We start from the raw sequence: 13,298 nt of genomic DNA, 5'->3' as shown, positions 1-13,298 counted from the left end.
TACTTTGGTTATGGCTGGAGCACTGACACATTTTTCTCTATCATTTATAGTAAGCTGATTGCAAGAAGTGCTTATTACCTGGACCAATCCCCAGGGAAGACCCCATATGTCTGGTGAGTAATGAAAAAAGATTCCTGAAGTGGAAGGGTCTGTGTAATGAACTAACGCAGTGTACATGATATGCAGAAATTGACACTATCAATGAAAATAGTGATTTCCATTATTAATGCCTTGCACTAAGAGGAGTTCAAAACTACTATTTTGTTGAAAAAGACAATTATCGTAATTGTGCTTATTAATATAAATAAAATATATTAAAATTTGGGTATCTATTTAAAAAAATCTCAAAGTGAACCCTATTCTGCCCCAGAAATATGCACCCTGAACCCTTAAAGCTCTATTCCAAAATTCAAGGTTAGGGACTGAAACTTCAGCAGTTTGATTTTCAAGGTGCTGAGTAAACCCAGGTCCCATTGACTGCAAAAAGATTTGTAGGTTCTCAGTGCTTATGTAAATCTGGTCATTGACAGAAGTTTCTAGATATGATTTTAAGACTCTTACCAGGAGCAGGCAGCCTTGAAAATCCCAGATAAACAGCTTACAGAAGCAGGGTGATACACAGTGCTGGGTGATGGTCGATTTGAGTACATACAGAAATGTACAGAACACAGAGTGAATATGGGAGAGATGAGAGAGGACAAGAAATGCCTAAGCACTAAAAGTCATGTGCATGTACAGAGGTATATTAGAGTTTGCAGAAAAATAATTATATGGCTTCAGTGCAAATAAACTTGGACTTAGTTTTGAACTAGCACATGCTCCTAGATCCTGCATAATTCCTGGAACAAAAAAAAAAAAAAAAAGAAAAAGAAAAAAAAAAAAGAAAAGGAGAGAAAAAAAAGAGTAAAATTGTAAAATTTACTCGATACCAGGGTAGGACACGGAAAACCAAGCAGTTGCTGAAGCAAGTTTTTCAGAGAAGCTGTCTGTATTCAGGCTGTAATGCTCATTAGGAATAGATGGCGGAGGTAAAGGGCCTGAACAGGAGTTTAGAAAATATGTAAAATATGTACAACAAATAGGATACAATAAATTATATTTCAATACATACTACAGAATGCTCCATCTCCCAGATGAGGAAAACATCTCCCATATATTGAAACAGACTTCCTCCTAGCAGATAAGGAAAACAATTTCCTAGCCTTCCTCAGTTCCACTAATAGGCCAGCCTTGTATGTCTGTCAGTCTTCATAACCCCAGTGCACACATACACTATTGAGAGGCCAGAGTACAGCAATAACAAATTAAGTGGGTTACACACCACCTCTCTGCTCTCAACACAAACTTTCTGATTGTGCTTGTGGCCATCATTAACCCACAGTGGCCATAAGCACTCTACTGCTTTTTATCAGTGACCTATAACAGCTCCTCACAGCTTGTGCTGTAGAACTTTAACCTGCTACATTGGGTAAAGGCTTCCATTGCATTCCTTCAGCAAGAGACACCAGGATTTTAACACTGTCACATGCCTGAAATATTCTAGAAAATGTACAGAGGAGTAGGAATCCATTTCCACTCAACAATCTGCTGGTTTAGTGCCCTCTGGATGTGATTGCCAGCTCATGCTTTGTGTGTTATAAACAGCTAAAGAAGAAGCTGCTGCCTCAGTCAGGTGTCATCGAGGGACAGCAAAAACAGTGGTCACACAGATTGTGCACCAGACAAGTGTCCTTGACATAGGTGAGCAAAGGTTGGTTGTGCAACTCTGCATTACAGCATTATAAGAAACTTCTCAATAGACCCATCTTCCCATGCTGCTCTTCAGTGCTTAGGAAGTTCTGCCACTTCTTGGTCTTCAGCAGCCCTGCTGCTGTCTGTGGATGTTGGGCAATTCCAAATTATTTGTTTGTGTTATTATTTTCTTTCTAAGAGCCATTGGTCAAAGAAAAAAACTTCACTGAACCGCCAGTGTTCAAAAAGTTGCTTATCTAGGCTGTCCCACTGCTATTTGACGTGAAATGAACAAAAGTAATTAACATAAAGTGTCAGGGTTCTGCAAGTTGAACTACTGCCCCTGCTCCTGTGCAAAGAGGTCTGAGTTCTCACCTTTGATGTCACTCGCAGTTAATGAATTTGCTGGCAAGACTGTTAGCACTCTGCAACTATGCACTCTCATTAGTGTGTAGTTCTAAAAATCTTTTAGAAAGGGTTTTGCAGAAAAATGCACTTCTGAGAAGGGAAGAAAATAAAGTAATTTTAGATTTTGTTAGATATGGAACCATCTTAATATTTGATTTTATGCTATGGTAGTCCAGAAAACTTGTCCTTAGTTATATGGGCAAGTTTTTAAATTCTTTTGAGGCTTCATGACTTCTTGGAAGGATTGTGTTTCATATAACGACCAGGCTTTCACGGTTCAAACCTGAAGTACTAAAGAAAGTATCATGGCTGGATCTTAAAGTCTGTCCTTCTTCAAAAGTTGATTTCTCCCAAAGTTATCTGCAAAATTGTGGGGACTTTCTATTCAGTTCCCCCCCAGTTGAGACATACCAGTAGAGGTTGTCAGATAGACAGGCCTCTTGCCAAACCAAACAAAAATAAACTGGTATTCTGGTTCAACATTTTCTTTCGCTCTGCACCCCATGAGGCCCATGATTACAAAACTCAACAACAACATTTTGAAGTAAATAATTATTCATATTTCTACACAAAAAAAAACCCTAAGCGGGACAGAAATCTGATGCTGAACAAGATCTGCCAAGTATCTGGTGGGAAGTGGGAGTATTAACACTCTGAATTAGGCAAAGGGTAGAGATATCATGGAATTCATGATTATTTAATTTTCCCAAGTTTGTCACAACGCTTACACCTCCTCCTTTTTCATTTTGTGTCCCACAAAAGTATGAGCTCAATTCCGTGCACTCCGCTCATTTCACTTGAAATAATCTCTTGAATAGACAAATTCCTCTGATACCTTGTGTAATATGACCATTAGAATAGAGAAATTTAACTATGTGGTGTAAGCACACACCTTCTGCATCTAATACTTAGGCCAATGCAATGTGGTGCATTACATGACAAGATGTCACATTTCTTGATGAGAAATGTCACATTTTTTTCAGCATCCTGGTCCTCTTCTTGAGGTGGCCAGGATGCTGAAAAAAATGGCCATTTTCTTTGAACGGGTTCAGCAATCTGATTTAACTACAGGGCAAGCACCTAAACCAGTGCCTGCTCAACAAGACAGATGAATTAGCTAATAAACCCTGAACTTGTAATTTCTCGTTTGTCTTTGGTTTATGAGAACCTAGTTGGAAGCTTTTTGAACGCTACTGCGTTGCAGAGCACAGGCAGTTAGGCTTGCAAAATACTGCTGATGGGATACTTCTGTCCTTCATTTGGAATGGGCTCATCTCCAAGTCATGGTCTACGTCACCATCTTTGGGATCCAGCGTCTCTCTGCCATTCAATATTTAGCAACTCTGTCAAAAGCCAAACAGAGGGCTGGGAACAAGTTTTCTCAAGGGAAAAAAATGTCCTTTCATTGCTGGGCTTTCTCTGTGCCTGGGCATGTTATATTTCACTATTAATCCTGACACAGACCTCATACTCAAAACATGTCTAAATAAAACCCTCATAAAAAATCAGGATTTATTATTCTAATCTCATTTAGGTCATACAGTGGCGTAAAACACTACAAATTCAGGGCCTTAACCCATAATCCTTAAGGCAGCCAAAGCTTCCATTGGCTTCGCATAAAGTAATACTTACGCTTTGTGGGCAGGAGCTCACCACACAAACTAATCAAAGTAATGCAAATAGCTTTAAAGCAAGAAAAGTGTGGTTTCATAATTTCAGCCCATACTTGACCAGAAGAAAATTTTCCAAAACATGTAACTCAGTGAATAAAAGATTGAAAGAGACAAATTCTTGAAACAGAATCTGAACACGAGTGCCTTTGTTTCATTTTTGAGCTTTGTCTCTATTAGGCTGATTGAATGTTGATTTCAGGCTGTCCTGCTGACTTCTCCACTGTGCAATATGCAATAGGAGCAGTAGGAAGCTTGGAGTTGTAGTTTGGATTCTAGACTGGTAAGAAAGTCCTGAAATTTCTGTCTGTGTTGCATGTTCCTTGGGATTTAAAGCAAGACTCAGCAAACTGAGATCTAAGATTAAAAAGAATCAAAAGTGATTTGTTGCTTTTCACTGTTTAAATCATTCTTCGCAGCTTTGTGTTTCCTGGATGTCTCCATAACCCAGAAAGACACTTTGAATCCTTGCTACTTCAAGCAGAATATATCCTCTCCTTTGCTAGCCTTCTTTGCTTTCTTTGACTCACATTTTGCACTGTACTTACTCCTTTGCACCCATCCCCAGCCTCCACTGGAAAAACCCATCAAAAGGGAACTCAAGCAGTTGGGCATTTCCCTTCAGTGGGGATTCCCTTAGATCTGTCAGCTGTGTATGAGCTGGCTGGAAAAAAAGATGTGGATTAGATGTGTACTGATAACAGAGGAAGGGGGATTTGAGTGCTAAAGGTTACTTGTCCCAGAGTCTGGGCATTTCATACCACCTGTGACATTTCCTAGCAGGGAACATGTCTTCTTTTCACAAGAATCTTGACAGGTAAATAACAAAAGTCCATTTGAAATGGGATTATTTTAGCCACAACCAGGAAAGTGAGGTAACTAATTTTCTTCCCTTGGCTTCCGATACTTAGTATGAAGTACGCAGCCTCTGGCTCACAGCTAACAAACCCCTCCATGTTAGAAATCACCTGATTCAGCTCTGATTATCTGTTCATTCAAGCAGCTGAGAATTCAGCTGTGGAAGCAAAAATCCGGAATCTTGATTAAGCCTTCTCAGGGTAATGTCTCAAGAGAGTTTTTAACTCCAGTGTCCTAAATCTATGCCAGTTAGTGCCGACACCCAGGCTAGCTCAGAGGAAGATGAGGGTTGTGTTGGGAAGTGTGCTCACAGACAGGTCTGAGCAGCTGGTGCTCCTTCAGTTTCTGAAACTGCGTTGCCACGGCTGTGCTCTGAATGTGGCCACTGCAGAGACTTGTCAGCTGTCCTTGGAGTACTGATGAAGACAGTTTTGTTGGTGAAGGACTCCAGTCTAACCTTTCTGGGATATAAAAACGGGGTGGAGAGGGATAGCTACTGTAGCTGGAAGCAAAAGATCTCAGTTACATCATCTTGCAAGGTGATGCAACTGAGCAGAAGAATACAATTCCTGAGATACGTGTCCAGTTCACAGCTCAGAGATGCATTCCTACAAGATGAGCTTTCTTTGATCATTAGTGAATCTGTATTTAAGCATATCTGAAAGACCTGATGTACATTTTTATTTCCTGAGCTAAAACCAAGTAGTTAACAAACCTTTTGCAAGCAATTTTGCATTCAACTTTTGACAAGTCAGATTGAGCCAACATGGCAGGGGACTTGTCCAAGCTGTCAGAGCACACCTGAGGGCAGAGCACTCCGGTAGCACCTCCAGCTCCCATTAGAGGAACGAGACAGAGCCGGCACCTAATCTGCCACAGGCTGCCATCTGCTGCCCCCCAGATCATGCTGCGTCCCCACCCGCTCCGAGGGGCATGTCTGTCAGCGGAGAGGAGGTGAGGACATTATGAGGAATCTCTCGCCTCAAGCCTCCCTCCCTCTCTCCCCGTCTGCCAACAGGAAGGGACAGGGAGGGCTGGCTCAGAGCCCCGCACCCTGGGAGCCGCCCCGTGTGGTCCGGGGCCGCGGGGACAGGGGCAGAGGTGGCGGCAGGAGGGCAGTCCCTGCGCCAGGAGCAGGACAAGGATTGCGGACAGCGGCGGGGGGGCTCCTGCGCACCCCTTCCCTCACGGCGGGGCGGGTCAGCCACCGCCGCCCGGGGCCCTCCCGAGGCCCTCCCGGGCCTTCCCGGCCAGGACGGGGCCACCGCGCCCCCTCGTGGGCAAGGAGAGACGGGAACAGCTTCATCGGCTGCTCGGTGATGGGCTTGAATTCCGGCTTTGTTAGGGTGGGGCTTTTTGGTTTGGGTTTTTGTTTAGTTTGTTTGTTTATTTCTTTTTCCTTCTGCTTCTTTTTCTTCTGTCCACCTGAGATGGACACAGAGGTTGCAGCGGCCTGCTTTCCCCTCCAGCTCAGTGTGTGCTGAGGGCATCTGCTTTTCCGCAGGGCCCGCCTGTTTTCTCCATAAAGCTGCCCTGGAAGAGGAACAGAGGTTGTTACACAGGTTCATATCCCCCAGCCAGCTGCGCTGAGCCAGGCGGTTTCCTGTCCCGGCCGGCAGCTCCTCCGTATTTACCCCTGCTGCAAAGCAGTAACCAGCATTGTCCTGATTTATTCTGCAGGGTTTTACTTGCTTGTGAACTGTGCCTCAGTGGCAAAAATCGACTGAGCTTTATCTCCTCTTCCTTAACATCATTAAAATACATTTATGTGAAAAACAATAGCAGCTGGCTTAACAAAATGTTGGTTTTATTGGGGGAAAAGTGCCAAGGTTGTATTGTATGTCCAGAAACGGAACTGCATTTGTTTCAAACACAGTAAAATAAAAGATGATCTTTTCATGAGTGCAATAATCATGCCAGCAATTTATGCTTGTTTTATCGTGCAGAACATTAGGTGTGTTTGACTTCAAATGGCCCAGCTGAAAAAATTGCCTTAGTGGGTGGAGCAGAGCGGTAAAAGTGTAAAAAAGAGAAAATAATGAAAAGTAAAAAAAAAAAAAAAAAAAAAAGAAAAGAGAAAGGAGAATGTTTGAAGAAACAGAGTTGCAGATGTTTTTACAGGAATGACATTAAAGAGAAAATCTGCTTGGACACAGTAAGTGACATTTTGTAATCTTTGGGGCTTTTTGTAAAATTTTCACAAGCAAGTTGTTTGGTGATACCATCATGTGGATAGCAAAAACTCCGTCTATTTCATTTCTTTTCATAAAACTGTGTCTATGTAATTTTATTATAATAAATAAGCATCTTGGCCATTATTGTGTCTTAACCCCAGCAAACAACTAATCAGCATTATTGTACTAAATCCAAAACACAGCAGTCTATCAGCTGAGAAGAAAATTTACTCCATCCCAGCCAAAACCAGCACAACAACAATTATAATTTCTTAATAATAACATTTGACAATACATTTACAATAAATCCTAACTATAAAAGAAAAACACATTATATAGCTATATTAATATTATCTTTCATATATTGCTAAGTATATTTAATTATAATTGGGTAATAATTTATAATGTCTTAGCATTAAGTTACAAGATATTAACTATTTAAATATTAGGGCATGATGGAATTAAGGTTGTTGTTGTGAGTTTTTGGACACCATTGCAAGTATTTTGCAGTTTTACCTTTGTGAAAGCTTTTCCTGCGGGGTCCTTACTTAGGAGGACAAAATGGTAATACAACGAATGTTTTAGGAGGACCCAGAGTTGTTAAAATGTGGTATGGTTGGTTGTAAGGTTTAACAAATATGTGAGCTGAGGTTTGGTAAAATGAGGGTTTGCATCAAGTCATATCAGCTCTTTGTAAGTACAGGGAGAGCTGAGGAATTCTGCAGAGAGGAGATGTTAGAAACTATCCAGTGGTACATGCTGTGAAAGGAAAAGGAATAGAAAGATTTAACAGCTGGGATGGAGAGCAGGGAAGTATTTGGCCTGGACATACTTCTATCACCTCCAGCTGTGCTGACTGTAGTTTATTTTTGAGTAAAATACAGAATAGCCCAATGGCAGGTTTCCAGTCCTTTTATAGAATGGACAACTTTGCAGTAAAATGACTTCAATCATGTTTGCCATTAAAATGTTCTAAGAGTTGTGTTCCTGTGTGCAGCTGTATTTGCTTCATCTTAACTCTGTCATTGCAGAGAATGGTTCATCAGAAACTGCTGGGGTTTGGGGTATTTTTCACATTTTGTTACCCCATATTTTTTTAAGAAGTGATGACTCTCTCAGTCTCAGCTAAGGAAAGGTGGTACAGCCATGTGAGTAATGAATAGAAAAAATATAGGGAATTTCAATCTACATTAATGAAAGAAACTGAGCAGCTGAATTTGAGTTTTACTAACTGGTATGAAATGTCTTTAGATTTGCATAACCTAATTTATAGGTTTAAATGCAAGAGATGTACTAAAGAGGCCTCAGCCAATAGCATCAATGACAGCTAAAATCAAAAGCAGTTTTAAGTAATTGGCAGTTCTTCTTGGGACTGCTTGTCCCAGCATATATCCTGCTAAGTACTGGGAACTACAGGTATAAAATTGTATTCCTTCAAGGTATATGGCACTTGGCCATTTATTTTACATTGCTGTGTGTCCTATTGTCCTGTGCTAAAAAAATTTTACAGACATAAAGGAGAGAAAAAGAGAAAGAAAGAAAGGAAGGTTGGTTCATTTCCAGGACTGCATCTTCAAAGGTAGGCTGTGCAAGCCTGTGTCTCTCAGCAGGCAGCTTTTGTTATAATTTGGTTAGAATCTTATCAAATCTGTTCTAATGGCTACTCTGTTTTATTATGTTTATCAATAATTTTTAATCAAGGGTAGCAAAAAAGCAATGTCAGAGAATGTTTGCATTAAAAAAGAGTGTAATTTGGTAGTCAGAAGACTAGGGAGGATGCATGGTCAGTTTCCTCCACAGAGCTCTGTAAGTGAGTAACACAAGAAAAATTCAGTCTTCCAAGTTTTTTCAGAAGACAGACTAAATTGTTTTTATTTATTAAGGTTACAGAACTTTAAAAAAAAGTCATTTCTATTAAAAGCAAAATGAAAACATGGAGCTAGTTTGCACACTGCATCATCTTTATAAAAGCCTTATAGCAGTATATCAAAAATTATTTTAATGGCAGAAAGCATGATATATATTTTGGGAAAAAAATCAAAATGTGCTTTCTGTGCTTTCTCCTGCAAGACAGAGAACATGGAAAAATATCGGCCATTTTAAATTCACCATAAAACCTGATATAAGGTTAAGGATAAGATAAAACCTGAGGCTAAGGACATATGAAATTTTGAGATAGATAGCTATATATGCAAAGTAATTGAAAATCCTGAACACTCAGTAGTAACAAATTCTAACCTTTCAGAGAGATTTCACTGATATAAACTTAGCAGTCTGTTTTAGCTTTCATTATATATTCTTTGCTCCTATTACCATCAACCTAATGTTTAACATTTTTTACATTTAAACAATTTAATGAGGATTTTTTAAAAAATTTGCCTTGCTAATTCTAGATCAGTGCATTTTTAAACTCCTAGGGACCCACACACTAAAAATTTGTTTAAAAAAAAGCTTGAACATTACCAGAATTGGAGTAAGTAATTTACTAACAGTGCCACCACTTGTCGTTTTGGGCAGAGACACTTAATGTTGCTTTTATCCCCCCACTTAGGGACATACTTTTGTCTTGGAAAATATGACTCCTTTCTTTGTTGAAGTCACTTTATGTACTCATCTCACTCATGTTTCTATGATATACTGGCTAAAGATCTACTCCAATGAGAATTCTTACACATGGTTAGGGTGTCCAGGAATTTGTGCTAAGAATTACTCCAGTCACTGAAGATATGTTCAGTACCTAGCGACTCACATGAACTTGGAGAGGGTATTTCAAATGCTGTCTATCTATTTAAATTCCATATAAATATCCACAGCCATGTAGTTACAGTAAGGAAATATTAATGACCTTTCCCAGTTTCAGTCTAGGTGGTTTTGGTTACACAATTGTGTAAGAGTAATAAGAATCAAATATCCTTATCAGCCAGCCCTTGGAACCACTGCTACTCTGCATGAATGCACATATGCTAAATAGAAAGCAAACATTCCTCCCACCCCCTCAAATAATTCTGTCACCAGATTATGAACTGATTTAGGTAGACCATTATTTTCAACATGGACCTTTATGGTTTTATTATTGGACACCTGATATAAGTAAAGAGTTTCTGTAACTACACAGAATAAAAGTTTTTAAATCACTGATGTGATTACACAGGTGATCTTCAAAGAAAAAGAAAACAAGTTAAAATATGTTGGATGTGCTTAATCAGTCACTACTTTAAAAGACATTTTTGCAAGCTGCCATGCACACAGACACCAGGCCTTCCTCAGGTGCACTGGCATAGGTTGTGCCTTTTTTTTTTTTTTTTTGATTGAAATTTGCACATATCCAATGTCCAGCAATCTTGGAGGAAAATATATGGTAATAATTTATAATAGTTTTAATAATTAAATAATAACAAATAAAATTTAAAAATATTAACTTTTAATAACAAGCTCCAAAATAAGATTGGTAATTTAACTAAAGTTCTAATGAAGACTAGTCTGTTTGGGGAATACATATTTTCATATATTATAACATTGCTTATGAGTCTTGTAATTAACACTAAAATTAAGAGCTTTTTCTGTGCATAAGGTTTACTGACCTTGCTTTTACATCGTGTGTGTGCCTAGTGACTGGAGGCAGCTGGGGGCCGCTTACAGAGGGCATGACCTATTATTAAGTGTAGTAAAAAGGTGTGTTTCTCTAGATTGACCATAACAGGTCTAGCAGCAGCTCCGATCAGCCCCTTCCCTGCGGGTGCCTTCATGGCAGGGGCCAGCGGAGGGTGCTGCTGTTACTATGCTGCATCCGAGCACGATGGAAAAAGAATACAAGCCCGAGGGCAGCATTGTGCTGGGAGTACCGTGTGCCAGCGTGGGGTCCTGTGGCTCCCTCCCAGCACAGCCCGTGCGAGCTGCCACCCGTCACAGCCCCGAAAATCTGTGAAATGGTTAATGATGAGTGATAGTGAGCACCGTCTCTGACCGAAGGAGGTGGGGAGCGTGAGGGAAACAGCTTCCTTAGAGAAGGAGCCTGCAGCAGAGTGCTCCAAAAGGCTGGGGGGATGGCTGTGGATTGTGTCACTTTCAAAGTGTAAGGCATGACACGCTGGCGAACACAGACACTGCACTCAGTCTGTCATGGCAGGGGGTTCAGTTTGCCTGTTTCTATTTTGAAATATCTTTGTGGAACTGCACAACAGAGGTTTACATCCTTTAGCATAGAGTCATGGAACATTCTGAGTTGAAAGGGACTATCAGGATCATCAAGTCCAACTCCTGGCCCTGCACAGGAAATCCCAATAATCACATCATGTTCCCGAGAGTGGTGCTCAAATGCTTCTTGGACTGTTTCAGGCTGGTGCTGTGACCACTTCCCTTGGGAGCCTTTTCCAGTGCCCAAACACCCTTTGGGTGAAAAAGTTTTGCCTGACATGTAACCTAACCTAACTCAGCTTCATCCTGTTTCCGTGGGTGCTGTCACTGATCACCGGAGTGAAGAGATTGGTCCCTGCCCCTCCTCTTTCCCTCAAGAGAATATTGAAGACCACAATGAGATTTCCACTCAGTCTCCTCCAGGCTTTGGCGGCACAGTGCATCCTTTGTGGTGAATTTTCACTTCCCCTGTGATACTGTAGATTCTTGGCTATTCACAAGCAATCCTGATGCCAACTTTGAAAAGTCACCTTTTAGAGGTTGCAAAGTATGCAGTAATAAAAGTGTCCTGTACTGTATCCCACTTGTGTTGAATAGCATATGCTTGAATCTTTACTGGTTGGCTTTACAGGTAGGAGACCTCTGCCAGGGAAAAAGCTGCTGGAGTCCTCGGCTTCCGCTTTGCTATAGCTGCAGTTTACCAGCTATGAAACCTGCAACACCAAGTCTTTAACCCCCACTGAACAGAATCTGAAGACAAAAATAAATTACCAGATATAGGAAGCAGGAGTCAAGCTCAACAAGGGATAACTTCTAAACACAGTGTTTAATCCTCTTAACATCTCTTGTGTGCTGTTCTTTTTTTGGTTGGAACTAACTTCATCCAGTTTTTGCTCCTTGCACCAGTAGCAGTGCCCTTCTTGTGCTTAGCAAGACAGGCTTGCATATTCCTATTATCTCTTCAAGCATCCTTCCTTATTACTGAGTGGCAGCATTTCTCTTTTAGTTAAAACCAGCAGATGCTCATTTAGAGAATTCACTTGTCTTAGCCGAGCACTGCTGGAGGTAAGAGAGATCTTTGATCAAAGAGGAGATCCATTTTATGCTGCAGGGTGCCAGGACCAGCAGGATCAGCAGACCCTGGGTTTCATTTGGCATGGCTGGGAACGCACAGGCATGGTTAGGCAGCAGTCCACCTCTTTCTTCTTTGCCTGCAGGACTGGATAGCTCAAGTTGTGCTTTTCTTCATTACCAGCCCTCTTCTTCAAGTCATCGGGGCAATTTGCAGAAACAAATGCTGGTTGTGACAGGTCTAATATTTGTATTCTCTGACTTAAAAGACTAAAATTCTCTTTTGCTTTCCCATCATGCTTCTCTCATTTGACTCCTTTCTGAAATCCAGGTTTTCTTCTCCCTGGTTGTTCCTTCTTAATTGAAAAAAAGGTACCCTGAAAGTATGGACTGAGATTACTGAGTCCAACAGGCTTCCTCTTAGTCCTGCGTCTGGCTCTGCCTCAGCAGGAGCAGCTGAGAGCAGCTGGTTCAGATACTGGGACAGTAACTGAGTTGTTACTCAGCTGAAGCAGCACATGCAACAAATATTTATGTCTGGTACCAAGAGGGGAAAAGCATGTTCAGAGAAGATCAGCTATTTGGAAATGACCAATGTCCTGACCTCAGGCAAGGCTGAGCAGTCTGGGGGGATTGCTGTTTAAGTCAGTCTGAAAAGTGTAGTACACTGTAGGGAATGTTCAGAAATCTTAGAAAGCAGAAAAGTTATTACCATTAGTGAAATAATAAGGATAATATACTTGTAAGTTCTTCTGTACATGTAACTTATATGCAGTTGAATATAAGCCCCAAGGTTGCAAATAGTCAAACAGAAATGGTCCCAGGTTTTGGAGAACACTTAGATGCATAAAACATGCAGGGCATGCTGATGAATATCTGGAAAGAAGCATCAGCAAGCAAGAAAACTAATTTAGTCTTGGCCAGAGTTTGCCAATCAAAATGGACATGATGCTCTGGGAACTTCAAAGGTAAGGTTTTATTCAGACAAAAATCATACTAAACAGAATTTCCTCTCTAATTGTCCTACCTTTGTATTTTGCTGTCCTTGAATAAGAGGGTTGTTGAACAATACTGTGCTGTCATGGGTGGCTTTATGCTGTTGTATTAATCTGTTTGTTTTATTTTACTCTGAAGCATACATCCTGTTTTCAAAGTAATGGCACAACTTACAGGGAACAGAAACAGCTTGAAGATAATTCCTCCACCACACAGAATGAAAATTCTTGCATAAGTGTTTGTATCTTTCCCTGCT

This window comes from Serinus canaria, chromosome 3 (assembly GCF_022539315.1).
Source record: "Serinus canaria isolate serCan28SL12 chromosome 3, serCan2020, whole genome shotgun sequence".
NCBI classification, from domain to species: Eukaryota; Metazoa; Chordata; class Aves; order Passeriformes; family Fringillidae; genus Serinus; species Serinus canaria.
The sequence above is the reverse complement of the archived record's forward strand: the minus strand, read 5'-3'. Positions refer to the sequence as shown.